This window comes from Acanthochromis polyacanthus, chromosome 15 (assembly GCF_021347895.1).
Source record: "Acanthochromis polyacanthus isolate Apoly-LR-REF ecotype Palm Island chromosome 15, KAUST_Apoly_ChrSc, whole genome shotgun sequence".
NCBI classification, from domain to species: Eukaryota; Metazoa; Chordata; class Actinopteri; family Pomacentridae; genus Acanthochromis; species Acanthochromis polyacanthus.
In genome coordinates, this window is record NC_067127.1 from 39,459,680 (window position 1) to 39,486,772 (window position 27,093).

The following is a 27,093-nucleotide window of genomic DNA, read 5'->3' on the forward strand; positions in this document are numbered from 1 at the left end:
AGTGAGATTGGCATAGGGAGGATAGCAGTGAGTCAGATACGGAGTATAGCTCGGTGGGTGAGTGAGATAGGGAGTATAGGAGTGAGTGAGAAAGGCCAAGGAGTATAGCTCAGTGGGTAGAGCGACTGGCTGGCACCCGGGAGGCTGGGGATCGATTCCAGGTGTGAGTGAGTGAGATTGGCATAGGGAGGACAGCAGTGAGTGAGATAGGCTTAGGGAGTATCGGAGTGAGTGAGATAGGCGTAGGGAGTATAGCTCAGTGGGTGGGTGAGATAGGCATAGGGAGTATAGTTCAGTCGGTGAGTGAGAAAGTAATAGGGAGTATAGCTCAGTGGGAAGAGTGGCTGGCTGGCACCCGGGAGGCCGGGGTTCGATTCCAGGTGGGAGTGAGTGAGATAGGCATAGGGAGTATAGCTCAGTGGGAAGAGTGGCTGGCTGGCACCCGGGAGGCCGGGGTTCGATTCCAGGTGTGAGTGAGATAGGCATAGGGAGTATAGGAGTGACTGAGTGAGTGAGATAGGCAGAGGGAGGATTGCAGCCAGTCAGTGAGATAGGGAGCATAGCTCACTGGGTGAGTGAGATAGGCATAGGCAGTATAGCTCAGTGGGTAGAAGGCTGGCTGTCACCCGGGAGACCGGGGATCGATTCCAGGTGTGAGTGAGTGAGAGTGGCATAGGGAGGATAGCAGTGAGTGAGTGAGTGACATAGGCATAGGGAGTATATCTCAGTGGGAAGAGTGGCTGGCTGGCACCCGGGAGGCCGGGGTTCGATTCCAGGTGTGAGTGAGTGAGATTGGCATAGGGAGGATAGCAGTGAGTGAGATAGGGAGTATAGCTCAGGGGTGAATGAGATAGGGAGTATAGGAGTGAGTGAGAAAGGCCAAGGAGTATAGCTCAGTGGGTAGAGTGACTGGCTGGCACCCGGGAGGCTGGGGATCGATTCCAGTGAGTGAGTGAGATTGGCATAGGGAGGATAGCTCAGTGAGTGAGAGATTGGCATAGGGAGGATAGCAGTGAGTGAGATAGGGAGTATAGCTCAGTGGGTGAGTGTGAGAGGGAGTATAGGAGTGAGTGAGAAAGGCCAAGGAGTATAGCTCAGGGGTAGAGTGACTGGCTGGCACCTGGGAGGCTGGGGATCGATTCCAGTGTGTGAGTGAGTGAGATTGGCATCGGGAGGATAGCAGTGAGTGAGATAGGGAGTATCGCTCAGTGGGTGAGTGAGATAGGGAGTATAAGAGTGAGTAAGAAAGGCCAAGGAGTTTTGCTCAGTGGGTAGAGTGACTGGCTGGCACCCGGAGGCTGGGGATCGATTCCAGGTGTGAGTGAGTGAGATTGGCATAGGGAGGATAGCAGTGAGTGAGATAGGGAGTATAGCTCAGTGGGTGAGTGTGAGAGGAGTATCGGAGTGAGAGAAAGGCCAAGGAGTATAGCTCAGTGGGTAGAGTGACTGGCTGGCACCCGGGAGGCTGGGGATCGATTCAAGTTGTGAGTGAGATTGGCATAGGGAGGATAGCAGTGAGTGAGATAGGGAGTATAGCTCAGTGGGTGAGTGAGATAGGGAGTATAGGAGTGAGTGAGAAAGGCCAAGGAGTATAGCTCAGTGGGTAGAGTGACTGGCTGGCACCCGGGAGGTTGGGTATCGATTAAAGGTGTGAGTGAGAAAGATTGGCATAGGGAGGATAGCAGTGAGTGAGATAGGGAGTATAGCTCAGTGGTGAGTAGATAGGGAGTATAGCTCAGTGGTGAGTGTGATAGGGAGTATAGGAGTTAGTGAGAAAGGCCAAGGAGTATAGCTCAGGGGGTAGAGTGTCTGGCTGGCACCCGGGAGGCTGGGGATCGATTCCAGGTGTGAGTGAGATTGGCATCGGGAGGATAGCAGTGAGTGAGATAGGGAGTATCGCTCAGTGGGTGAGTGAGATAGGGAGTATAGGAGTGAGTGAGAAAGGCCAAGTATAGCTCAGTGGGTGAGTGTGATAGGGAGTATAGGAGTGAGAAAGGCCAAGGAGTATAGCTCAGTGGGTAGAGTGACTGGCTGGCACCTGGGAGGCTGGGGATCGATTCCAGTGTGGAGTGAGTGAGATTGGCATAGGGAGGATAGCCAAAATCAGTGAGATAGGGAGTATAGCAGTGGGTAGTGTGATAGGGAGTATAGCTCAGTGGTGAGTGTGATAGGGAGTATAGGAGTGAGTGAGAAAGGCAAGGAGTATAGCTCAGTGGGTAGAGTGACTGGCTGGCACCCGGAGGCTGGGGATCGATTTCCAGTGTGAGTGAGTGAGATTGGCATAGGGAGGATAGCAGTGAGTGAGTGAATAGGGAGTATAGCTCAGTGGTGAGTGAGATAGGGAGTATTAACGAGTGAGTGAGAATGGCCAAGGAGTATAGCTCAGTGGGTAGAGTGGCTGGCTGGCACCCTGGGAGGCTGGGATCGATTCCAGGTGTGAGTGAGTGAGATTGGCATAGGGAGGATAGCAGTGAGTCAGATAGGAGTATAGCTCAGTGGGTGAGTGAGATAGGGAATATAGGAGTGAGTGAGAAAGGCCAAGGAGTATAGCTCAGTGGGTAGAGTGACTGGCTGGCACCCGGGAGGCTGGGGATCGATTCCAGGTGTGAGTGAGTGAGATTGGCATAGGGAGGACAGCAGTGAGAGAGTGAGATACGCTTAGGGAGTATCGGAGTGAGTGAGATAGGCGTAGGGAGTATAGCTCAGTGGGTGGGTGAGATAGGCATAGGGAGTATAGTTCAGTCGGTGAGTGAGAAAGTAATAGGGAGTATAGCTCAGTGGGAAGAGTGGCTGGCTGGCACCCGGGAGGCCGGGGTTCGATTCCAGGTGGGAGTGAGTGAGATAGGCATAGGGAGTATAGCTCAGTGGGAAGAGTGGCTGGCTGGCACCCGGGAGGCCGGGGTTCGATTCCAGGTGTGAGTGAGATAGGCATAGGGAGTATAGGAGTGACTGAGTGAGTGAGATAGGCAGAGGGAGGATTGCAGCCAGTCAGTGAGATAGGGAGCATAGCTCACTGGGTGAGTGAGATAGGCATTGGCAGTATAGCTCAGTGGGTTAGAGAGGCTGGTTGTCACCCGGGAGACCGGGATCGATTCCAGGTGTGAGTGAGTGAGAGTGGCATAGGGAGGATAGCAGTGAGTGAGTGAGTGAGATAGGCATAGGGAGTATATCTCAGTGGGAAGAGTGGCTGGCTGGCACCCGGGAGGCCGGGGTTCGATTCCAGGTGTGAGTGAGTGAGATTGGCATAGGGAGGATAGCAGTGAGTGAGATAGGGAGTATAGCTCAGTGGGTGAGTGTGAGAGGGAGTATAGGAGTGAGTGAGAAAGGCCAAGGAGTATAGCTCAGTGGGTAGAGTGACTGGCTGGCACCCGGAGGCTGGGGATCGATTCCAGGAGCGAGTGAGATTGGCATAGGGAGGATAGCAGTGAGTGAGATAGGGAGTATAGCTCAGTGGGTGAGTGAGATAGGGAGTATAGGAGTGAGTGAGAAAGGCCAAGGAGTATAGCTCAGTGGGTGAGTGTGATAGGGAGTATAGGAGTGAGTGAGAAAGGCCAAGGAGTATAGCTCAGTGGGTAGAGTGACTGGCTGGCACCCGGGAGGATGGGATCGATTCCAGTTGTGAGTGAGTGAGATTGGCATAGGGAGGATAGCAGTGAGTGAGATAGGGAGTATAGCTCAGTGGGTGAGTGAGATAGGGAGTATAGGAGTGAGTGAGAAAGGCCAAGGAGTATAGCTCAGTGGGTGAGTGTGATAGGGAGTATCGGAGTGAGTGAGAAAGGCCAAGGAGTATAGCTCAGTGGGTAGAGTGACTGGCTGGCACCCGGGAGGCTGGGGATCGGTTCCAGGTGTGAGTGAGTGAGATTGGCATAGGGAGGATAGCTCAGTAGGTGAGTGTGATAGGGAGTATAGGAGTGAGTGAGAAAGGCCAAGGAGTATAGCTCAGTGGGTGAGTGTGATAGGGAGTATAGGAGTGAGTGAGAAAGGCCAAGGAGTATAGCTCAGTGGGTAGAGTGACTGGCTGGCACCCGGGAGGCTGGGGATCGATTCCAGGTGTGAGTGAGTGAGATTGGCATAGGGAGGATAGCAGTGAGTGAGTGAGATAGGGAGTATAGCTCAGTGGGTGAGTGAGATAGGGAGTATACAAGTGAGTGAGAAAGGCCAAGGAGTATAGCTCAGTGGGTAGAGTGACTGGCTGGCACCTGGGAGGCTGGGGATCGATTCCAGGTGTGAGCGAGTGAGATTGGCATATGGAGGACGTGATTGAGTGAGTGAGTGAGTGAGATAGGCTTAGGGAGTATCGGAGTGAGTGAGATAGGCGTAGGGAGTATAGCTCAGTGGGTGGGTGAGATAGGCATAGGGAGTATAGTTCAGTGGGTGGGTGAGATAGGCATAGGGAGTATAGTTCAGTTGGTGAGTGAGAAAGTAATAGGGAGTATAGCTCAGTGGGAAGAGTGGCTGGCTGGCACCCGGGAGGCCGGGGTTCGATTCCAGGTGGGAGTGAGTGAGATAGGCATCGGGAGTATAGCTCAGTGGGAAGAGTGGCTGGCTGGCACCCGGAGGCCGGGGTTCGATTCCAGGTGTGAGTGAGATAGGCATAGGGAGTATAGGAGTGACTGTGTGAGTGAGATAGGCAGAGGGAGGATTGCAGCCAGTCAGTGAGATAGGGAGCATAGCTCACTGGTGAGTGAGATAGGCATAGGCAGTATAGCTCAGTGTGGTAGAGAGGCTGGCTGTCACCCGGGAGACCGGGGATCGATCCAGTGTGAGTGAGTGAGAGTGGCATAGGAGGATAGCAGTGGTGGTGAGTGAGATAGCATAGGGAGTATATCTCAGTGGGAAGAGTGGCTGGCTGGCACCCGGGAGGCCGGGGTTCGATTCCAGGTGGGAGTGAGTGAGATAGGCATAGGGAGTATAGCTCAGTGGGAAGAGTGGCTGGCTGGCACCCGGAGGCGGTGTTCGATTCCAGGTGTGAGTGAGTGAGATTGGCATTAGGGAGGATTAGCAGTGATGAGATAGGGAGTATAGCTCAGTGGGTGAATGAGATAGGGAGTATGTGAGTGAGAAAGGCCAAGGAGTATAGCTCAGTGGGTAGAGTGACTGGCTGGCACCCGGGAGGCTGGGGATCGATTCCAGGTGTGAGTGAGTGAGATTGGCATAGGGAGGATAGCTCAGTGGGTGAGTGAGATAGGGGGTAGAGCTCAGTGGGTGAGTGTGACAGGGAGTATAGGAGTGAGTGAGAAAGGCCAAGGAGTATCGCTCAGTGGGTAGAGTGACTGGCTGGCACCCGGGAGGCTGGGGATCGATTCCAGGTGTGAGTGAGTGAGATTGGCATAGGGAGGATAGCTCAGTGGGTGAGTGAGATAGGGGGTAGAGCTCAGTGGGTGAGTGAGATAGGGAGTACAGCTCAGTGGGTGAGTGTGATAGGGAGTATAGGAGTGAGTGAGAAAGGCCAAGGAGTATAGGTCAGTGGGTAGACTGACTGGCTGGCACCCGGGAGGCTGGGGATCGATTCCAGGTGTGAGTGATTGAGATTGGCATAGGGAGGATAGCAGTGAGTGAGATAGGGAGTATAGCTCAGTGGGTGAGTGTGAGAGGGAGTATCGGAGTGAGTGAGAAAGGCCAAGGAGCACAGCTCAGTGGGTGAGTGTGATAGGGAGTATAGGAGTGAGTGAGAAAGGCCAAGGAGTGTAGCTCAGTGGGTAGAGTGAGTGACTGGCTGGCACCCGGGAGGCTGGGGATCGATTCCAGGTGTGAGTGAGTGAGATTGGCAAAGGGAGGATAGCAGTGAGTGAGATTGGGAGTATAGCTCAGTGGGTGAGTGAGATAGGGAGTATAGCTCAGTGGGTGAGTGTGATAGGGAGTATAGGAGTGAGTGAGAAAAGCCAAGGAGTATAGCTCAGTGGGTAGAGTGACTGGCTGGCACCCGGGAGGCTGGGGATCGATTCCAGGAGTGAGTGAGATTGGCATAGGGAGGATAGCAGTGAGTGAGATAGGGAGTATCGCTCAATGGGTGAGTGTGATAGGGAGTACAGCTCAGTGGGTGAGTGAGATAGGGAGTATAGGAGTGAGTGAGAAAGGCCAAGGAGTATAGCTCAGTGGGTGAGTGTGATAGGGAGTATAGGAGTGAGTGAGAAAGGCCAAGGAGTATAGCTCAGTGGGTAGAGTGACTGGCTGGCACCCGGGAGGCTGGGGATCGATTCCAGTTGTGAGTGAGTGAGATTGGCATAGGGAGGATAGCAGTGAGTGAGATAGGGAGTATAGCTCAGTGGGTGAGTGTGATAGGGAGTATAGGAGTGAGTGAGAAAGGCCAAGGAGTATAGCTCAGTGGGTAGAGTGACTGGCTGGCACCCGGGAGGCTGGGGATCGATTCCAAGTGTGAGTGAGTGAGATTGGCATAGGGAGGATAGCTCAGTGGGTGAGTGAGACAGGGAGTATAGCTCAGTGGGTGAGTGAGATAAGCATAGAGATTATAGGAGTGAGTGAGTGTGGTTGGCCAAGGAGTATAGCTCAGTGGGTAGAGTGGCTGGCTAGCACCTGGGAGGCTGGGGATCGATTCCAGGTGTGAGTGAGTGAGATTGGCATAGGGAGGATAGCAGTGAGTGAGATAGGGAGTATAGCTCAGTGGGTGAGTGAGATAGGGAATATAGGAGTGAGTGAGAAAGGCCAAGGAGTATAGCTCAGTGGGTAGAGTGACTGGCTGGCACCCGGGAGGCTGGGGATCGATTCCAGGTGTGAGTGAGTGAGATTGGCATAGGGAGGACAGCAGTGAGTGAGTGAGATACGCTTAGGGAGTATCGGAGTGAGTGAGATAGGCGTAGGGAGTATAGCTCAGTGGGTGGGTGAGATAGGCATAGGGAGTATAGTTCAGTCGGTGAGTGAGAAAGTAATAGGGAGTATAGCTCAGTGGGAAGAGTGGCTGGCTGGCACCCGGGAGGCCGGGGTTCGATTCCAGGTGGGAGTGAGTGAGATAGGCATAGGGAGTATAGCTCAGTGGGAAGAGTGGCTGGCTGGCACCCGGGAGGCCGGGGTTCGATTCCAGGTGTGAGTGAGATAGGCATAGGGAGTATAGGAGTGACTGAGTGAGTGAGATAGGCAGAGGGAGGATTGCAGCCAGTCAGTGAGATAGGGAGCATAGCTCACTGGGTGAGTGAGATAGGCATAGGCAGTATAGCTCAGTGGGTAGAGAGGCTGGTTGTCACCCGGGAGACCGGGGATCGATTCCAGGTGTGAGTGAGTGAGAGTGGCATAGGGAGGATAGCAGTGAGTGAGTGAGTGAGATAGGCATAGGGAGTATATCTCAGTGGGAAGAGTGGCTGGCTGGCACCCGGGAGGCCGGGGTTCGATTCCAGGTGTGAGTGAGTGAGATTGGCATAGGGAGGATAGCAGTGAGTGAGATTGGGAGTATAGCTCAGTGGGTGAATGAGAGAGGGAGTATAGGAGTGAGTGAGAAAGGCCAAGGAGTATAGCTCAGTGGGTAGAGTGACTGGCTGGCACCCGGGAGGCTGGGGATCGATTCCAGGAGTGAGTGAGATTGGCATAGGGAGGATAGCAGTGAGTGAGATGGGGAGTATACCCACTGAGTATAGCTCAGTGGGTGAGTGTGATAGGGAGTATAGCTCAGTGGGTGAGTGAGATAGGGAGTATAGGAGTGAGTGAGAAAGGCCAAGGAGTATAGCTCAGTGGGTGAGTGTGATAGGGAGTATAGGAGTGAGTGAGAAAGGCCAAGGAGTATAGCTCAGTGGGTAGAGTGACTGGCTGGCACCCGGGAGGTTGGGTATCGATTAAAGGTGTGAGTGAGAAAGATTGGCATAGGGAGGATAGCAGTGAGTGAGATAGGGAGTATAGCTCAGTGGGTGAGTAAGATAGGGAGTATAGCTCAGTGGGTGAGTGTGATAGGGAGTATAGGAGTTAGTGAGAAAGGCCAAGCAGTATAGCTCAGGGGGTAGAGTGTCTGGCTGGCACCCGGGAGGCTGGGGATCGATTCCAGGTGTGAGTGAGATTGGCATCGGGAGGATAGCAGTGAGTGAGATAGGGAGTATCGCTCAGTGGGTGAGTGAGATAGGGAGTATAAGAGTGAGTAAGAAAGGCCAAGGAGTATAGCTCAGTGGGTAGAGTGACTGGCTGGCACCCGGGAGGCTGGGGATCGATTCCAGGTGTGAGTGAGTGAGATTGGCATAGGGAGGATAGCAGTGAGTGAGATAGGGAGTATAGCTCAGTGGGTGAGTGTGAGAGGGAGTATAGGAGTGAGTGAGAAAGGCCAAGGAGTATAGCTCAGTGGGTAGAGTGACTGGCTGGCACCCGGGAGGCTGGGGATCGATTGCAGGAGCGAGTGAGATTGGCATAGGGAGGATAGCAGTGAGTGAGATAGGGAGTATAGCTCAGTGGGTGAGTGAGATAGGGAGTATAGGAGTGAGTGAGAAAGGCCAAGGAGTATAGCTCAGTGGGTGAGTGAGATAGGGAGTATAGGAGTGAGTAAGAAAGGCCAAGGAGTATAGCTCAGTGGGTAGAGTGACCGGCTGGCACCCGGGAGGTTGGGTATCGATTAAAGGTGTGAGTGAGAAAGATTGGCATAGGGAGGATAGCAGTGAGTGAGATAGGTAGTATAGCTCAGTGGGTGAGTGAGATAGGGAGTATAGGAGTGAGTGAGAAAGGCCAAGGAGTATAGCTCAGTGGGTAGAGTGACTGGCTGGCACCTGGGAGGCTGGGGATCGATTCCAGGTGTGAGTGAGTGCGTGAGATTGGCATAGGGAGGATCGCAGTGAGTGAGATAGGGAGTATCGCTCAGTGGTTGAGTGAGATAGGGAGTATAGGAGTGAGTAAGAAAGGCCAAGGAGTATAGCTCAGTGGGTAGAGTGACTGGCTCGCACCCGGGAGGCTGGGGATCGATTCCAGTTGTGAGTGAGTGAGATTGGCATAGGGAGGATAGCAGTGAGTGAGATAGGGAGTCTAGCTCAGTGGGTGAGTGAGATAGGGAGTATAGGAGTGAGTGAGAAAGGCCAAGGAGTATAGCTCAGTGGGTGAGTGTGATAGGGAGTATAGGAGTGAGAAAGGCCAAGGAGTATAGCTCAGTGGGTAGAGTGACTGGCTGGCACCTGGGAGGCTGGGGATCGATTCCAGGTGTGAGTGAGTGAGATTGGCATAGGGAGGATAGCAGTCAGTGAGATAGGGAGTATAGCTCAGTGGGTGAGTGTGATAGGGAGTATAGCTCAGTGGGTGAGTGTGATAGGGAGTATAGGAGTGAGTGAGAAAGGCCAAGGAGTATAGCTCAGTGGGTAGAGTGACTGGCTGGCACCCGGGAGGCTGGGGATCGATTCCAGGTGTGAGTGAGTGAGATTGGCATAGGGAGGATAGCAGTGAGTGAGTGAGATAGGGAGTATAGGTCAGTGGGTGAGTGAGATAGGGAGTATACGAGTGAGTGAGAATGGCCAAGGAGTATAGCTCAGTGGGTAGAGTGGCTGGCTGGCACCTGGGAGGCTGGGGATCGATTCCAGGTGTGAGTGAGTGAGATTGGCATAGGGAGGATAGCAGTGAGTGAGATAGGGAGTATAGCTCAGTGGGTGAGTGAGATAGGGAATATAGGAGTGAGTGAGAAAGGCCAAGGAGTATAGCTCAGTGGGTTGAGTGACTGGCTGGCACCCGGGAGGCTGGGGATCGATTCCAGGTGTGAGTGAGTGAGATTGGCATAGGGAGGACAGCAGTGAGAGAGTGAGATACGCTTAGGGAGTATCGGAGTGAGTGAGATAGGCGTAGGGAGTATAGCTCAGTGGGTGGGTGAGATAGGCATAGGGAGTATAGTTCAGTCGGTGAGTGAGAAAGTAATAGGGAGTATAGCTCAGTGGGAAGAGTGGCTGGCTGGCACCCGGGAGGCCGGGGTTCGATTCCAGGTGGGAGTGAGTGAGATAGGCATAGGGAGTATAGCTCAGTGGGAAGAGTGGCTGGCTGGCACCCGGGAGGCCGGGGTTCGATTCCAGGTGTGAGTGAGATAGGCATAGGGAGTATAGGAGTGACTGAGTGAGTGAGATAGGCAGAGGGAGGATTGCAGCCAGTCAGTGAGATAGGGAGCATAGCTCACTGGGTGAGTGAGATAGGCATTGGCAGTATAGCTCAGTGGGTAGAGAGGCTGGTTGTCACCCGGGAGACCGGGGATCGATTCCAGGTGTGAGTGAGTGAGAGTGGCATAGGGAGGATAGCAGTGAGTGAGTGAGTGAGATAGGCATAGGGAGTATATCTCAGTGGGAAGAGTGGCTGGCTGGCACCCGGGAGGCCGGGGTTCGATTCCAGGTGTGAGTGAGTGAGATTGGCATAGGGAGGATAGCAGTGAGTGAGATAGGGAGTATAGCTCAGTGGGTGAGTGTGAGAGGGAGTATAGGAGTGAGTGAGAAAGGCCAAGGAGTATAGCTCAGTGGGTAGAGTGACTGGCTGGCACCCGGGAGGCTGGGGATCGATTCCAGGAGCGAGTGAGATTGGCATAGGGAGGATAGCAGTGAGTGAGATAGGGAGTATAGCTCAGTGGGTGAGTGAGATAGGGAGTATAGGAGTGAGTGAGAAAGGCCAAGGAGTATAGCTCAGTGGGTGAGTGTGATAGGGAGTATAGGAGTGAGTGAGAAAGGCCAAGGAGTATAGCTCAGTGGGTAGAGTGACTGGCTGGCACCCGGGAGGATGGGGATCGATTCCAGTTGTGAGTGAGTGAGATTGGCATAGGGAGGATAGCTCAGTAGGTGAGTGTGATAGGGAGTATAGGAGTGAGTGAGAAAGGCCAAGGAGTATAGCTCAGTGGGTGAGTGTGATAGGGAGTATAGGAGTGAGTGAGAAAGGCCAAGGAGTATAGCTCAGTGGGTAGAGTGACTGGCTGGCACCCGGGAGGCTGGGGATCGATTCCAGGTGTGAGTGAGTGAGGTTGGCATAGGGAGGATAGCAGTGAGTGAGTGAGATAGGGAGTATAGCTCAGTGGGTGAGTGAGATAGGGAGTATACAAGTGAGTGAGAAAGGCCAAGGAGTATAGCTCAGTGGGTAGAGTGACTGGCTGGCACCTGGGAGGCTGGGGATCGATTCCAGGTGTGAGCGAGTGAGATTGGCATATGGAGGACGTGATTGAGTGAGTGAGTGAGTGAGATAGGCTTAGGGAGTATCGGAGTGAGTGAGATAGGCGTAGGGAGTATAGCTCAGTGGGTGGGTGAGATAGGCATAGGGAGTATAGTTCAGTGGGTGGGTGAGATAGGCATAGGGAGTATAGTTCAGTTGGTGAGTGAGAAAGTAATAGGGAGTATAGCTCAGTGGGAAGAGTGGCTGGCTGGCACCCGGGAGGCCGGGGTTCGATTCCAGGTGGGAGTGAGTGAGATAGGCATCGGGAGTATAGCTCAGTGGGAAGAGTGGCTGGCTGGCACCCGGGAGGCCGGGGTTCGATTCCAGGTGTGAGTGAGATAGGCATAGGGAGTATAGGAGTGACTGTGTGAGTGAGATAGGCAGAGGGAGGATTGCAGCCAGTCAGTGAGATAGGGAGCATAGCTCACTGGGTGAGTGAGATAGGCATAGGCAGTATAGCTCAGTGGGTAGAGAGGCTGGCTGTCACCCGGGAGACCGGGGATCGATTCCAGGTGTGAGTGAGTGAGAGTGGCATAGGGAGGATAGCAGTGAGTGAGATAGGGAGTATAGCTCAGTGGGTGAATGAGATAGGGAGTATGTGAGTGAGAAAGGCCAAGGAGTATAGCTCAGTGGGTAGAGTGACTGGCTGGCACCCGGGAGGCTGGGGATCGATTCCAGGTGTGAGTGAGTGAGATTGGCATAGGGAGGATAGCTCAGTGGGTGAGTGAGATAGGGGGTAGAGCTCAGTGGGTGAGTGTGACAGGGAGTATAGGAGTGAGTGAGAAAGGCCAAGGAGTATCGCTCAGTGGGTAGAGTGACTGGCTGGCACCCGGGAGGCTGGGGATCGATTCCAGGTGTGAGTGAGTGAGATTGGCATAGGGAGGATAGCTCAGTGGGTGAGTGAGATAGGGGGTAGAGCTCAGTGGGTGAGTGAGATAGGGAGTACAGCTCAGTGGGTGAGTGTGATAGGGAGTATAGGAGTGAGTGAGAAAGGCCAAGGAGTATAGGTCAGTGGGTAGACTGACTGGCTGGCACCCGGGAGGCTGGGGATCGATTCCAGGTGTGAGTGATTGAGATTGGCATAGGGAGGATAGCAGTGAGTGAGATAGGGAGTATAGCTCAGTGGGTGAGTGTGAGAGGGAGTATCGGAGTGAGTGAGAAAGGCCAAGGAGTATAGCTCAGTGGGTAGAGTGACTGGCTGGAACCCGGGAGGCTGGGGATCGATTCCAGGTGTGAGTGAGTGAGATTGGCATAGGGAGGATAGCAGTGAGTGAGATAGGGAGTATAGCTCAGTGGGTGAGTGTGAGAGGGAGTATCGGAGTGAGTGAGAAAGGCCAAGGAGTATAGCTCAGTGGGTAGAGTGACTGGCTGGAACCCGGGAGGCTGGGGATCGATTCCAGGTGTGAGTGAGTGAGATTGGCATAGGGAGGATAGCAGTGAGTGAGATAGGGAGGATCGCTCAGTGGGTGAGTGTGATAGGGAGTATAGCTCAGTGGGTGAGTGAGATAGGGAGTATAGGAGTGAGTGAGAAAGGCCAAGGAGCACAGCTCAGTGGGTGAGTGTGATAGGGAGTATAGGAGTGAGTGAGAAAGGCCAAGGAGTATAGCTCAGTGGGTAGAGTGACTGGCTGGCACCCGGGAGGCTGGGGATCGATTCCAGGTGTGAGTGAGTGAGATTGGCAAAGGGAGGATAGCAGTGAGTGAGATTGGGAGTATAGCTCAGTGGGTGAGTGAGATAGGGAGTATAGCTCAGTGGGTGAGTGTGATAGGGAGTATAGGAGTGAGTGAGAAAAGCCAAGGAGTATAGCTCAGTGGGTAGAGTGACTGGCTGGCACCCGGGAGGCTGGGGATCGATTCCAGGAGTGAGTGAGATTGGCATAGGGAGGATAGCAGTGAGTGAGATAGGGAGTATAGCTCAGTGGGTGAGTGTGATAGGGAGTATAGGAGTGAGTGAGAAAGGCCAAGGAGTATAGCTCAGTGGGTAGAGTGACTGGCTGGCACCCGGGAGGCTGGGGATCGATTCCAGGTGTGAGTGAAAGAGATTGGCATAGGGAGGATAGCAGTGAGTGAGATAGGGAGTATCGCTCAATGGGTGAGTGTGATAGGGAGTACAGCTCAGTGGGTGAGTGAGATAGGGAGTATAGGAGTGAGTGAGAAAGGCCAAGGAGTATAGCTCAGTGGGTGAGTGTGATAGGGAGTATAGGAGTGAGTGAGAAAGGCCAAGGAGTATAGCTCAGTGGGTAGAGTGACTGGCTGGCACCCGGGAGGCTGGGGATCGATTCCAGTTGTGAGTGAGTGAGATTGGCATAGGGAGGATAGCAGTGAGTGAGATAGGGAGTATAGCTCAGTGGGTGAGTGTGATAGGGAGTATAGGAGTGAGTGAGAAAGGCCAAGGAGTATAGCTCAGTGGGTAGAGTGACTGGCTGGCACCCGGGAGGCTGGGGATCGATTCCAAGTGTGAGTGAGTGAGATTGGCATAGGGAGGATAGCTCAGTGGGTGAGTGAGACAGGGAGTATAGCTCAGTGGGTGAGTGAGATAAGCATAGAGATTATAGGAGTGAGTGAGTGTGGTTGGCCAAGGAGTATAGCTCAGTGGGTAGAGTGGCTGGCTAGCACCTGGGAGGCTGGGGATCGATTCCAGGTGTGAGTGAGTGAGATTGGCATAGGGAGGATAGCAGTGAGTGAGATAGGGAGTATAGCTCAGTGGGTGAGTGAGATAGGGAATATAGGAGTGAGTGAGAAAGGCCAAGGAGTATAGCTCAGTGGGTAGAGTGACTGGCTGGCACCCGGGAGGCTGGGGATCGATTCCAGGTGTGAGTGAGTGAGATTGGCATAGGGAGGACAGCAGTGAGTGAGTGAGATACGCTTAGGGAGTATCGGAGTGAGTGAGATAGGCGTAGGGAGTATAGCTCAGTGGGTGGGTGAGATAGGCATAGGGAGTATAGTTCAGTCGGTGAGTGAGAAAGTAATAGGGAGTATAGCTCAGTGGGAAGAGTGGCTGGCTGGCACCCGGGAGGCCGGGGTTCGATTCCAGGTGGGAGTGAGATAGGCATAGGGAGTATAGGAGTGACTGAGTGAGTGAGATAGGCAGAGGGAGGATTGCAGCCAGTCAGTGAGATAGGGAGCATAGCTCACTGGGTGAGTGAGATAGGCATAGGCAGTATAGCTCAGTGGGTAGAGAGGCTGGTTGTCACCCGGGAGACCGGGGATCGATTCCAGGTGTGAGTGAGTGAGAGTGGCATAGGGAGGATAGCAGTGAGTGAGTGAGTGAGATAGGCATAGGGAGTATATCTCAGTGGGAAGAGTGGCTGGCTGGCACCCGGGAGGCCGGGGTTCGATTCCAGGTGTGAGTGAGTGAGATTGGCATAGGGAGGATAGCAGTGAGTGAGATTGGGAGTATAGCTCAGTGGGTGAATGAGAGAGGGAGTATAGGAGTGAGTGAGAAAGGCCAAGGAGTATAGCTCAGTGGGTAGAGTGACTGGCTGGCACCCGGGAGGCTGGGGATCGATTCCAGGAGTGAGTGAGATTGGCATAGGGAGGATAGCAGTGAGTGAGATGGGGAGTATACCCACTGAGTATAGCTCAGTGGGTGAGTGTGATAGGGAGTATAGCTCAGTGGGTGAGTGAGATAGGGAGTATAGGAGTGAGTGAGAAAGGCCAAGGAGTATAGCTCAGTGGGTGAGTGTGATAGGGAGTATAGGAGTGAGTGAGAAAGGCCAAGGAGTATAGCTCAGTGGGTAGAGTGACTGGCTGGCACCCGGGAGGTTGGGTATCGATTAAAGGTGTGAGTGAGAAAGATTGGCATAGGGAGGATAGCAGTGAGTGAGATAGGGAGTATAGCTCAGTGGGTGAGTAAGATAGGGAGTATAGCTCAGTGGGTGAGTGTGATAGGGAATATAGGAGTTAGTGAGAAAGGCCAAGCAGTATAGCTCAGGGGGTAGAGTGTCTGGCTGGCACCCGGGAGGCTGGGGATCGATTCCAGGTGTGAGTGAGATTGGCATCGGGAGGATAGCAGTGAGTGAGATAGGGAGTATCGCTCAGTGGGTGAGTGAGATAGGGAGTATAAGAGTGAGTAAGAAAGGCCAAGGAGTATAGCTCAGTGGGTAGAGTGACTGGCTGGCACCCGGGAGGCTGGGGATCGATTCCAGGTGTGAGTGAGTGAGATTGGCATAGGGAGGATAGCAGTGAGTGAGATAGGGAGTATAGCTCAGTGGGTGAGTGTGAGAGGGAGTATAGGAGTGAGTGAGAAAGGCCAAGGAGTATAGCTCAGTGGGTAGAGTGACTGGCTGGCACCCGGGAGGCTGGGGATCGATTGCAGGAGCGAGTGAGATTGGCATAGGGAGGATAGCAGTGAGTGAGATAGGGAGTATAGCTCAGTGGGTGAGTGAGATAGGGAGTATAGGAGTGAGTGAGAAAGGCCAAGGAGTATAGCTCAGTGGGTGAGTGAGATAGGGAGTATAGGAGTGAGTAAGAAAGGCCAAGGAGTATAGCTCAGTGGGTAGAGTGACCGGCTGGCACCCGGGAGGTTGGGTATCGATTAAAGGTGTGAGTGAGAAAGATTGGCATAGGGAGGATAGCAGTGAGTGAGATAGGTAGTATAGCTCAGTGGGTGAGTGAGATAGGGAGTATAGGAGTGAGTGAGAAAGGCCAAGGAGTATAGCTCAGTGGGTAGAGTGACTGGCTGGCACCTGGGAGGCTGGGGATCGATTCCAGGTGTGAGTGAGTGCGTGAGATTGGCATAGGGAGGATCGCAGTGAGTGAGATAGGGAGTATCGCTCAGTGGTTGAGTGAGATAGGGAGTATAGGAGTGAGTAAGAAAGGCCAAGGAGTATAGCTCAGTGGGTAGAGTGACTGGCTCGCACCCGGGAGGCTGGGGATCGATTCCAGTTGTGAGTGAGTGAGATTGGCATAGGGAGGATAGCAGTGAGTGAGATAGGGAGTCTTGCTCAGTGGGTGAGTGAGATAGGGAGTATAGGAGTGAGTGAGAAAGGCCAAGGAGTATAGCTCAGTGGGTGAGTGTGATAGGGAGTATAGGAGTGAGAAAGGCCAAGGAGTATAGCTCAGTGGGTAGAGTGACTGGCTGGCACCTGGGAGGCTGGGGATCGATTCCAGGTGTGAGTGAGTGAGATTGGCATAGGGAGGATAGCAGTCAGTGAGATAGGGAGTATAGCTCAGTGGGTGAGTGTGATAGGGAGTATAGCTCAGTGGGTGAGTGTGATAGGGAGTATAGGAGTGAGTGAGAAAGGCCAAGGAGTATAGCTCAGTGGGTAGAGTGACTGGCTGGCACCCGGGAGGCTGGGGATCGATTCCAGGTGTGAGTGAGTGAGATTGGCATAGGGAGGATAGCAGTGAGTGAGTGAGATAGGGAGTATAGGTCAGTGGGTGAGTGAGATAGGGAGTATACGAGTGAGTGAGAATGGCCAAGGAGTATAGCTCAGTGGGTAGAGTGGCTGGCTGGCACCTGGGAGGCTGGGGATCGATTCCAGGTGTGAGTGAGTGAGATTGGCATAGGGAGGATAGCAGTGAGTGAGATAGGGAGTATAGCTCAGTGGGTGAGTGAGATAGGGAATATAGGAGTGAGTGAGAAAGGCCAAGGAGTATAGCTCAGTGGGTTGAGTGACTGGCTGGCACCCGGGAGGCTGGGGATCGATTCCAGGTGTGAGTGAGTGAGATTGGCATAGGGAGGACAGCAGTGAGAGAGTGAGATACGCTTAGGGAGTATCGGAGTGAGTGAGATAGGCGTAGGGAGTATAGCTCAGTGGGTGGGTGAGATAGGCATAGGGAGTATAGTTCAGTCGGTGAGTGAGAAAGTAATAGGGAGTATAGCTCAGTGGGAAGAGTGGCTGGCTGGCACCCGGGAGGCCGGGGTTCGATTCCAGGTGGGAGTGAGTGAGATAGGCATAGGGAGTATAGCTCAGTGGGAAGAGTGGCTGGCTGGCACCCGGGAGGCCGGGGTTCGATTCCAGGTGTGAGTGAGATAGGCATAGGGAGTATAGGAGTGACTGAGTGAGTGAGATAGGCAGAGGGAGGATTGCAGCCAGTCAGTGAGATAGGGAGCATAGCTCACTGGGTGAGTGAGATAGGCATTGGCAGTATAGCTCAGTGGGTAGAGAGGCTGGTTGTCACCCGGGAGACCGGGGATCGATTCCAGGTGTGAGTGAGTGAGAGTGGCATAGGGAGGATAGCAGTGAGTGAGTGAGTGAGATAGGCATAGGTAGTATATCTCAGTGGGAAGAGTGGCTGGCTGGCACCCGGGAGGCCGGGGTTCGATTCCAGGTGTGAGTGAGTGAGATTGGCATAGGGAGGATAGCAGTGAGTGAGATAGGGAGTATAGCTCAGTGGGTGAGTGTGAGAGGGAGTATAGGAGTGAGTGAGAAAGGCCAAGGAGTATAGCTCAGTGGGTAGAGTGACTGGCTGGCACCCGGGAGGCTGGGGATCGATTCCAGGAGCGAGTGAGATTGGCATAGGGAGGATAGCAGTGAGTGAGATAGGGAGTATAGCTCAGTGGGTGAGTGAGATAGGGAGTATAGGAGTGAGTGAGAAAGGCCAAGGAGTATAGCTCAGTGGGTGAGTGTGATAGGGAGTATAGGAGTGAGTGAGAAAGGCCAAGGAGTATAGCTCAGTGGGTAGAGTGACTGGCTGGCACCCGGGAGGATGGGGATCGATTCCAGTTGTGAGTGAGTGAGATTGGCATAGGGAGGATAGCAGTGAGTGAGATAGGGAGTATAGCTCAGTGGGTGAGTGTGATAGGGAGTATCGGAGTGAGTGAGAAAGGCCAAGGAGTATAGCTCAGTGGGTAGAGTGACTGGCTGGCACCCGGGAGGCTGGGGATCGGTTCCAGGTGTGAGTGAGTGAGATTGGCATAGGGAGGATAGCTCAGTAGGTGAGTGTGATAGGGAGTATAGGAGTGAGTGAGAAAGGCCAAGGAGTATAGCTCAGTGGGTGAGTGTGATAGGGAGTATAGGAGTGAGTGAGAAAGGCCAAGGAGTATAGCTCAGTGGGTAGAGTGACTGGCTGGCACCCGGGAGGCTGGGGATCGATTCCAGGTGTGAGTGAGTGAGATTGGCATAGGGAGGATAGCAGTGAGTGAGTGAGATAGGGAGTATAGCTCAGTGGGTGAGTGAGATAGGGAGTATACAAGTGAGTGAGAAAGGCCAAGGAGTATAGCTCAGTGGGTAGAGTGACTGGCTGGCACCTGGGAGGCTGGGGATCGATTCCAGGTGTGAGCGAGTGAGATTGGCATATGGAGGACGTGATTGAGTGAGTGAGTGAGTGAGATAGGCTTAGGGAGTATCGGAGTGAGTGAGATAGGCGTAGGGAGTATAGCTCAGTGGGTGGGTGAGATAGGCATAGGGAGTATAGTTCAGTGGGTGGGTGAGATAGGCATAGGGAGTATAGTTCAGTTGGTGAGTGAGAAAGTAATAGGGAGTATAGCTCAGTGGGAAGAGTGGCTGGCTGGCACCCGGGAGGCCGGGGTTCGATTCCAGGTGGGAGTGAGTGAGATAGGCATCGGGAGTATAGCTCAGTGGGAAGAGTGGCTGGCTGGCACCCGGGAGGCCGGGGTTCGATTCCAGGTGTGAGTGAGATAGGCATAGGGAGTATAGGAGTGACTGAGTGAGTGAGTGAGTGAGTGAGTGAGATAGGCAGAGGGAGGATTGCAGCCAGTCAGTGAGATAGGGAGCATAGCTCACTGGGTGAGTGAGATAGGCATAGGCAGTATAGCTCAGTGGGTAGAAAGGCTGGCTGTCACCCGGGAGACCGGGGATCGATTCCAGGTGTGAGTGAGTGAGAGTGGCATAGGGAGGATAGCAGTGAGTGAGTGAGTGAGATAGGCATAGGGAGTATATCTCAGTGGGAAGAGTGGCTGGCTGGCACCCGGGAGGCCGGGGTTCGATTCCAGGTGTGAGTGAGTGAGATTGGCATAGGGAGGATAGCAGTGAGTGAGATAGGGAGTATAGCTCAGTGGGTGAATGAGATAGGGAGTATAGGAGTGAGTGAGAAAGGCCAAGGAGTATAGCTCAGTGGGTAGAGTGACTGGCTGGCACCCGGGAGGCTGGGGATCGATTCCAGGTGTGAGTGAGTGAGATTGGCATAGGGAGTATAGCTCAGTGGGTGAGTGAGATTGGCATAGGGAGGATAGCAGTGAGTGAGATAGGGAGTATAGCTCAGTGGGTGAGTGTGAGAGGGAGTATAGGAGTGAGTGAGAAAGGCCAAGGAGTATAGCTCAGTGGGTAGAATGACTGGCTGGCACCCGGGAGGTTGGGTATCGATTAAAGGTGTGAGTGAGCAAGATTGGCATAGGGAGAATAGCAGTGAGTGAGATAGGGAGTATAGCTCAGTGGGTGAGTGAGATAGGGAGTATACGAGTGAGTGAGAAAGGCCAAGGAGTATAGCTCAGTGGGTAGAGTGACTGGCTGGCACCCGGGAGGCTGGGGATCGATTCCAAGTGTGAGTGAGTGAGATTGGCATAGGGAGGATAGCTCAGTGGGTGAGTGAGATAGGGAGTATAGCTCAGTGGGTGAGTGAGATAAGCATAGAGATTATAGGAGTGAGTGAGTGTGGTAGGCCAAGGAGTATAGCTCAGTGGGTAGAGTGGCTGGCTGGCACCTGGGAGGCTGGGGATCGATTCCAGGTGTGAGTGAGTGAGATTGGCATAGGGAGGATAGCAGTGAGTGAGATAGGGAGTATAGCTCAGTGGGTGAGTGAGATAGGGAATATAGGAGTGAGTGAGAAAGGCCAAGGAGTATAGCTCAGTGGGTTGAGTGACTGGCTGGCACCCGGGAGGCTGGGGATCGATTCCAGGTGTGAGTGAGTGAGATTGGCATAGGGAGGACAGCAGTGAGTGAGTGAGATACGCTTAGGGAGTATCGGAGTGAGTGAGATAGGCGTAGGGAGTATAGCTCAGTGGGTGGGTGAGATAGGCATAGGGAGTATAGTTCAGTCGGTGAGTGAGAAAGTAATAGGGAGTATAGCTCAGTGGGAAGAGTGGCTGGCTGGCACCCGGGAGGCCGGGGTTCGATTCCAGGTGGGAGTGAGTGAGATAGGCATAGGGAGTATAGCTCAGTGGGAAGAGTGGCTGGCTGGCACCCGGGAGGCCGGGGTTCGATTCCAGGTGTGAGTGAGATAGGCATAGGGAGTATAGGAGTGACTGAGTGAGTGAGATAGGCAGAGGGAGGATTGCAGCCAGTCAGTGAGATAGGGAGCATAGCTCACTGGGTGAGTGAGATAGGCATAGGCAGTATAGCTCAGTGGGTAGAGAGGCTGGTTGTCACCCGGGAGACCGGGGATCGATTCCAGGTGTGAGTGAGTGAGAGTGGCATAGGGAGGATAGCAGTGAGTGAGTGAGTGAGATAGGCATAGGGAGTATATCTCAGTGGGAAGAGTGGCTGGCTGGCACCCGGGAGGCCGGGGTTCGATTCCAGGTGTGAGTGAGTGAGATTGGCATAGGGAGGATAGCAGTGAGTGAGATAGGGAGTATAGCTCAGTGGGTGAGTGTGAGAGGGAGTATAGGAGTGAGTGAGAAAGGCCAAGGAGTATAGCTCAGTGGGTAGAGTGACTGGCTGGCACCCGGGAGGCTGGGGATCGATTCCAGGAGCGAGTGAGATTGGCATAGGGAGGATAGCAGTGAGTGAGATAGGGAGTATAGCTCAGTGGGTGAGTGTGATAGGGAGTATAGGAGTGAGTGAGAAAGGCCAAGGAGTATAGCTCAGTGGGTAGAGTGACTGGCTGGCACCCGGGAGGCTGGGGATCGATTCCAGTTGTGAGTGAGTGAGATTGGCATAGGGAGGATAGCAGTGAGTGAGATAGGGAGTATAGCTCAGTGGGTGAGTGAGATAGGGAGTATAGGAGTGAGTGAGAAAGGCCAAGGAGTATAGCTCAGTGGGTGAGTGTGATAGGGAGTATCGGAGTGAGTGAGAAAGGCCAAGGAGTATAGCTCAGTGGGTAGAGTGACTGGCTTGCACCCGGGAGGCTGGGGATCGGTTCCAGGTGTGAGTGAGTGAGATTGGCATAGGGAGGATAGCTCAGTGGGTGAGTGTGATAGGGAGTATAGGAGTGAGTGAGAAAGGCCAAGGAGTATAGCTCAGTGGGTGAGTGTGATAGGGAGTATAGGAGTGAGTGAGAAAGGCCAAGGAGTATAGCTCAGTGGGTAGAGTGACTGGCTGGCACCCGGGAGGCTGGGGATCGATTCCAGGTGTGAGTGAGTGAGATTGGCATAGGGAGGATAGCAGTGAGTGAGTGAGATAGGGAGTATAGCTCAGTGGGTGAGTGAGATAGGGAGTATACAAGTGAGTGAGAAAGGCCAAGGAGTATAGCTCAGTGGGTAGAGTGACTGGCTGGCACCCGGGAGGTTGGGGATCGATTCCAAGTGTGAGTGAGTGAGATTGGCATAGGGAGGATAGCAGTGAGTCAGATAGGGAGTATAGCTCAGTGGGTGAGTGAGATAGGGAGTATAGCTCAGTGGGTGAGTGAGATAAGCATAGAGATTATAGGAGTGAGTGAGTGTGGTAGGCCAAGGAGTACAGCTCAGTGGGTAGAGTGGCTGGCTGGCACCTGGGAGGCTGGGGATCGATTCCAGGTGTGAGCGAGTGAGATTGGCATAGGGAGGACGTGATTGAGTGAGTGAGTGAGTGAGATAGGCTTAGGGAGTATCGGAGTGAGTGAGATAGGCGTAGGGAGTATAGCTCAGTGGGTGGGTGAGATAGGCATAGGGAGTATAGTTCAGTTGGTGAGTGAGAAAGTAATAGGGAGTATAGCTCAGTGGGAAGAGTGGCTGGCTGGCACCCGGGAGGCCGGGGTTCGATTCCAGGTGTGAGTGAGATAGGCATCGGGAGTATAGCTCAGTGGGAAGAGTGGCTGGCTGGCACCCGGGAGGCCGGGGTTCGATTCCAGGTGTGAGTGAGATAGGCATAGGGAGTATAGGAGTGACTGTGTGAGTGAGATAGGCAGAGGGAGGATTGCAGCCAGTCAGTGAGATAGGGAGCATAGCTCACTGGGTGAGTGAGATAGGCATAGGCAGTATAGCTCAGTGGGTAGAGAGGCTGGCTGTCACCCGGGAGACCGGGGATCGATTCCAGGTGTGAGTGAGTGAGAGTGGCATAGGGAGGATAGCAGTGAGTGAGTGAGTGAGATAGGCATAGGGAGTATATCTCAGTGGGAAGAGTGGCTGGCTGGCACCCGGGAGGCCGGGGTTCGATTCCAGGTGTGAGTGAGTGAGATTGGCATAGGGAGGATAGCAGTGAGTGAGATAGGGAGTATAGCTCAGTGGGTGAATGAGATAGGGAGTATAGGAGTGAGTGAGAAAGGCCAAGGAGTATAGCTCAGTGGGTAGAGTGACTGGCTGGCACCCGGGAGGCTGGGGATCGATTCCAGGTGTGAGTGAGTGAGATTGGCATAGGGAGGATAGCTCAGTGGGTGAGTGAGATAGGGGGTAGAGCTCAGTGGGTGAGTGTGACAGGGAGTATAGGAGTGAGTGAGAAAGGCCAAGGAGTATAGCTCAGTGGGTAGAGTGACTGGCTGGCACCCGGGAGGCTGGGGATCGATTCCAGGTGTGAGTGAGTGAGATTGGCATAGGGAGGATAGCTCAGTGGGTGAGTGAGATAGGGGGTAGAGCTCAGTGGGTGAGTGTGAGAGGGAGTATCGGAGTGAGTGAGAAAGGCCAAGGAGTATAGCTCAGTGGGTAGAGTGACTGGCTGGAACCCGGGAGGCTGGGGATCGATTCCAGGTGTGAGTGAGTGAGATTGGCATAGGGAGGATAGCAGTGAGTGAGATAGGGAGGATCGCTCAGTGGGTGAGTGTGATAGGGAGTATAGCTCAGTGGGTGAGTGAGATAGGGAGTATAGGAGTGAGTGAGAAAGGCCAAGGAGCACAGCTCAGTGGGTGAGTGTGATAGGGAGTATAGGAGTGAGTGAGAAAGGCCAAGGAGTATAGCTCAGTGGGTAGAGTGACTGGCTGGCACCCGGGAGGCTGGGGATAGATTCCAGGTGTGAGTGAGTGAGATTGGCAAAGGGAGGATAGCAGTGAGTGAGATTGGGAGTATAGCTCAGTGGTGAGTGAGATAGGGAGTATAGCTCAGTGGGTGAGTGTGATAGGGAGTATAGCTCAGTGGGTGAGTGTGATAGGGAGTATAGGAGTGAGTGAGAAAAGCCAAGGAGTATAGCTCAGTGGGTAGAGTGACTGGCTGGCACCCGGGAGGCTGGGGATCGATTCCAGGAGTGAGTGAGATTGGCATAGGGAGGATAGCAGTGAGTGAGATAGGGAGTATAGCTCAGTGGGTGAGTGTGATAGGGAGTATAGGAGTGAGTGAGAAAGGCCAAGGAGTATAGCTCAGTGGGTAGAGTGACTGGCTGGCACCCGGGAGGCTGGGGATCGATTCCAGGTGTGAGTGAAAGAGATTGGCATAGGGAGGATAGCAGTGAGTGAGATAGGGAGTATCGCTCAATGGGTGAGTGTGATAGGGAGTACAGCTCAGTGGGTGAGTGAGATAGGGAGTATAGGAGTGAGTGAGAAAGGCCAAGGAGTATAGCTCAGTGGGTGAGTGTGATAGGGAGTATAGGAGTGAGTGAGAAAGGCCAAGGAGTATAGCTCAGTGGGTAGAGTGACTGGCTGGCACGCGGGAGGCTGGGGATCGATTCCAGTTGTGAGTGAGTGAGATTGGCATAGGGAGGATAGCAGTGAGTGAGATAGGGAGTATAGCTCAGTGGGTGAGTGTGATAGGGAGTATAGGAGTGAGTGAGAAAGGCCAAGGAGTATAGCTCAGTGGGTAGAGTGACTGGCTGGCACCCGGGAGGCTGGGGATCGATTCCAAGTGTGAGTGAGTGAGATTGGCATAGGGAGGATAGCTCAGTGGGTGAGTGAGACAGGGAGTATAGCTCAGTGGGTGAGTGAGATAAGCATAGAGATTATAGGAGTGAGTGAGTGTGGTTGGCCAAGGAGTATAGCTCAGTGGGTAGAGTGGCTGGCTGGCACCTGGGAGGCTGGGGATCGATTCCAGGTGTGAGTGAGTGAGATTGGCATAGGGAGGATAGCAGTGAGTGAGATAGGGAGTATAGCTCAGTGGGTGAGTGAGATAGGGAATATAGGAGTGAGTGAGAAAGGCCAAGGAGTATAGCTCAGTGGGTAGAGTGACTGGCTGGCACCCGGGAGGCTGGGGATCGATTCCAGGTGTGAGTGAGTGAGATTGGCATAGGGAGGACAGCAGTGAGTGAGTGAGATACGCTTAGGGAGTATCGGAGTGAGTGAGATAGGCGTAGGGAGTATAGCTCAGTGGGTGGGTGAGATAGGCATAGGGAGTATAGTTCAGTCGGTGAGTGAGAAAGTAATAGGGAGTATAGCTCAGTGGGAAGAGTGGCTGGCTGGCACCCGGGAGGCCGGGGTTCGATTCCAGGTGGGAGTGAGTGAGATAGGCATAGGGAGTATAGCTCAGTGGGAAGAGTGGCTGGCTGGCACCCGGGAGGCCGGGGTTCGATTCCAGGTGTGAGTGAGATAGGCATAGGGAGTATAGGAGTGACTGAGTGAGTGAGATAGGCAGAGGGAGGATTGCAGCCAGTCAGTGAGATAGGGAGCATAGCTCACTGGGTGAGTGAGATAGGCATAGGCAGTATAGCTCAGTGGGTAGAGAGGCTGGTTGTCACCCGGGAGACCGGGGATCGATTCCAGGTGTGAGTGAGTGAGAGTGGCATAGGGAGGATAGCAGTGAGTGAGTGAGTGAGATAGGCATAGGGAGTATATCTCAGTGGGAAGAGTGGCTGGCTGGCACCCGGGAGGCCGGGGTTCGATTCCAGGTGTGAGTGAGTGAGATTGGCATAGGGAGGATAGCAGTGAGTGAGATAGGGAGTATAGCTCAGTGGGTGAGTGTGAGAGGGAGTATAGGAGTGAGTGAGAAAGGCCAAGGAGTATAGCTCAGTGGGTAGAGTGACTGGCTGGCACCCGGGAGGCTGGGGATCGATTCCAGGAGCGAGTGAGATTGGCATAGGGAGGATAGCAGTGAGTGAGATAGGGAGTATAGCTCAGTGGGTGAGTGTGATAGGGAGTATAGGAGTGAGTGAGAAAGGCCAAGGAGTATAGCTCAGTGGGTAGAGTGACTGGCTGGCACCCGGGAGGCTGGGGATCGATTCCAGTTGTGAGTGAGTGAGATTGGCATAGGGAGGATAGCAGTGAGTGAGATAGGGAGTATAGCTCAGTGGGTGAGTGAGATAGGGAGTATAGGAGTGAGTGAGAAAGGCCAAGGAGTATAGCTCAGTGGGTGAGTGTGATAGGGAGTATCGGAGTGAGTGAGAAAGGCCAAGGAGTATAGCTCAGTGGGTAGAGTGACTGGCTTGCACCCGGGAGGCTGGGGATCGGTTCCAGGTGTGAGTGAGTGAGATTGGCATAGGGAGGATAGCTCAGTGGGTGAGTGTGATAGGGAGTATAGGAGTGAGTGAGAAAGGCCAAGGAGTATAGCTCAGTGGGTGAGTGTGATAGGGAGTATAGGAGTGAGTGAGAAAGGCCAAGGAGTATAGCTCAGTGGGTAGAGTGACTGGCTGGCACCCGGGAGGCTGGGGATCGATTCCAGGTGTGAGTGAGTGAGATTGGCATAGGAGGATAGCAGTGAGTGAGTGAGATAGGGAGTATAGCTCAGTGGGTGAGTGAGATAGGGAGTATACAAGTGAGTGAGAAAGGCCAAGGAGTATAGCTCAGTGGGTAGAGTGACTGGCTGGCACCCGGGAGGTTGGGGATCGATTCCAAGTGTGAGTGAGTGAGATTGGCATAGGGAGGATAGCAGTGAGTCAGATAGGGAGTATAGCTCAGTGGGTGAGTGAGATAGGGAGTATAGCTCAGTGGGTGAGTGAGATAAGCATAGAGATTATAGGAGTGAGTGAGTGTGGTAGGCCAAGGAGTACAGCTCAGTGGGTAGAGTGGCTGGCTGGCACCCGGGAGGCTGGGGATCGATTCCAGGTGTGAGCGAGTGAGATTGGCATAGGGAGGACGTGATTGAGTGAGTGAGTGAGTGAGATAGGCTTAGGGAGTATCGGAGTGAGTGAGATAGGCGTAGGGAGTATAGCTCAGTGGGTGGGTGAGATAGGCATAGGGAGTATAGTTCAGTTGGTGAGTGAGAAAGTAATAGGGAGTATAGCTCAGTGGGAAGAGTGGCTGGCTGGCACCCGGGAGGCCGGGGTTCGATTCCAGGTGTGAGTGAGATAGGCATCGGGAGTATAGCTCAGTGGGAAGAGTGGCTGGCTGGCACCCGGGAGGCCGGGGTTCGATTCCAGGTGTGAGTGAGATAGGCATAGGGAGTATAGGAGTGACTGTGTGAGTGAGATAGGCAGAGGGAGGATTGCAGCCAGTCAGTGAGATAGGGAGCATAGCTCACTGGGTGAGTGAGATAGGCATAGGCAGTATAGCTCAGTGGGTAGAGAGGCTGGCTGTCACCCGGGAGACCGGGGATCGATTCCAGGTGTGAGTGAGTGAGAGTGGCATAGGGAGGATAGCAGTGAGTGAGTGAGTGAGATAGGCATAGGGAGTATATCTCAGTGGGAAGAGTGGCTGGCTGGCACCCGGGAGGCCGGGGTTCGATTCCAGGTGTGAGTGAGTGAGATTGGCATAGGGAGGATAGCAGTGAGTGAGATAGGAGTATAGCTCAGTGGGTGAATGAGATAGGGAGTATAGGAGTGAGTGAGAAAGGCCAAGGAGTAATAGCTCAGTGGGTAGAGTGACTGCTGCACCCGGGAGGCTGGGATCGATTCCAGGTGTGAGTGAGTGAGATTGGCATAGGGAGGATAGCTCAGTGGGTGAGTGAGATAGGGGGTAGAGCTCAGTGGGTGAGTGTGACAGGGAGTATAGGAGTGAGTGAGAAAGGCCAAGGAGTATAGCTCAGTGGGTAGAGTGACTGGCTGGCACCCGGGAGGCTGGGGATCGATTCCAGGTGTGAGTGAGTGAGATTGGCATAGGGAGGATAGCTCAGTGGGTGAGTGAGATAGGGGGTAGAGCTCAGTGGGTGAGTGAGATAGGGTACAGCTCAGTGGGTGAGTGTGAT

General features: G+C 53.6%; 2 long non-coding RNA genes across 3 annotated transcripts; one reads left to right on the top strand and one right to left on the bottom strand.

The window, feature by feature from the left end:
• Positions 1-6: 6 nt before the first annotated feature.
• Positions 7-26,685, top strand: LOC127537514 (uncharacterized). Its single transcript, XR_007947223.1, has 22 exons — positions 7-651; positions 3,099-3,289; positions 3,888-4,050; positions 5,310-5,462; positions 7,467-8,153; positions 8,893-9,661; positions 10,282-10,572; positions 10,719-10,881; positions 12,313-12,741; positions 12,942-13,107; positions 14,596-14,845; positions 15,046-15,229; positions 15,969-16,737; positions 17,358-17,648; positions 17,965-18,301; positions 18,656-19,151; positions 19,714-21,888; positions 21,972-22,627; positions 23,063-23,457; positions 23,717-24,072; positions 26,016-26,246; positions 26,330-26,685. It is a non-coding gene; the product is annotated as an uncharacterized LOC127537514 (long non-coding RNA).
• Positions 8,572-23,917, bottom strand: LOC127537515 (uncharacterized). Of its 2 annotated transcripts, XR_007947224.1 has the most exons (4): positions 23,862-23,917; positions 16,169-16,542; positions 15,600-15,769; positions 8,596-8,693 (listed from the first exon to the last, which is right to left on the bottom strand). It is a non-coding gene; the product is annotated as an uncharacterized LOC127537515 (long non-coding RNA). The 2 variants fall into 2 exon arrangements; XR_007947225.1 differs by lacking the exon at positions 15,600-15,769 and having other exon boundaries at positions 8,572-8,693.
• Positions 26,686-27,093: the final 408 nt, after the last annotated feature.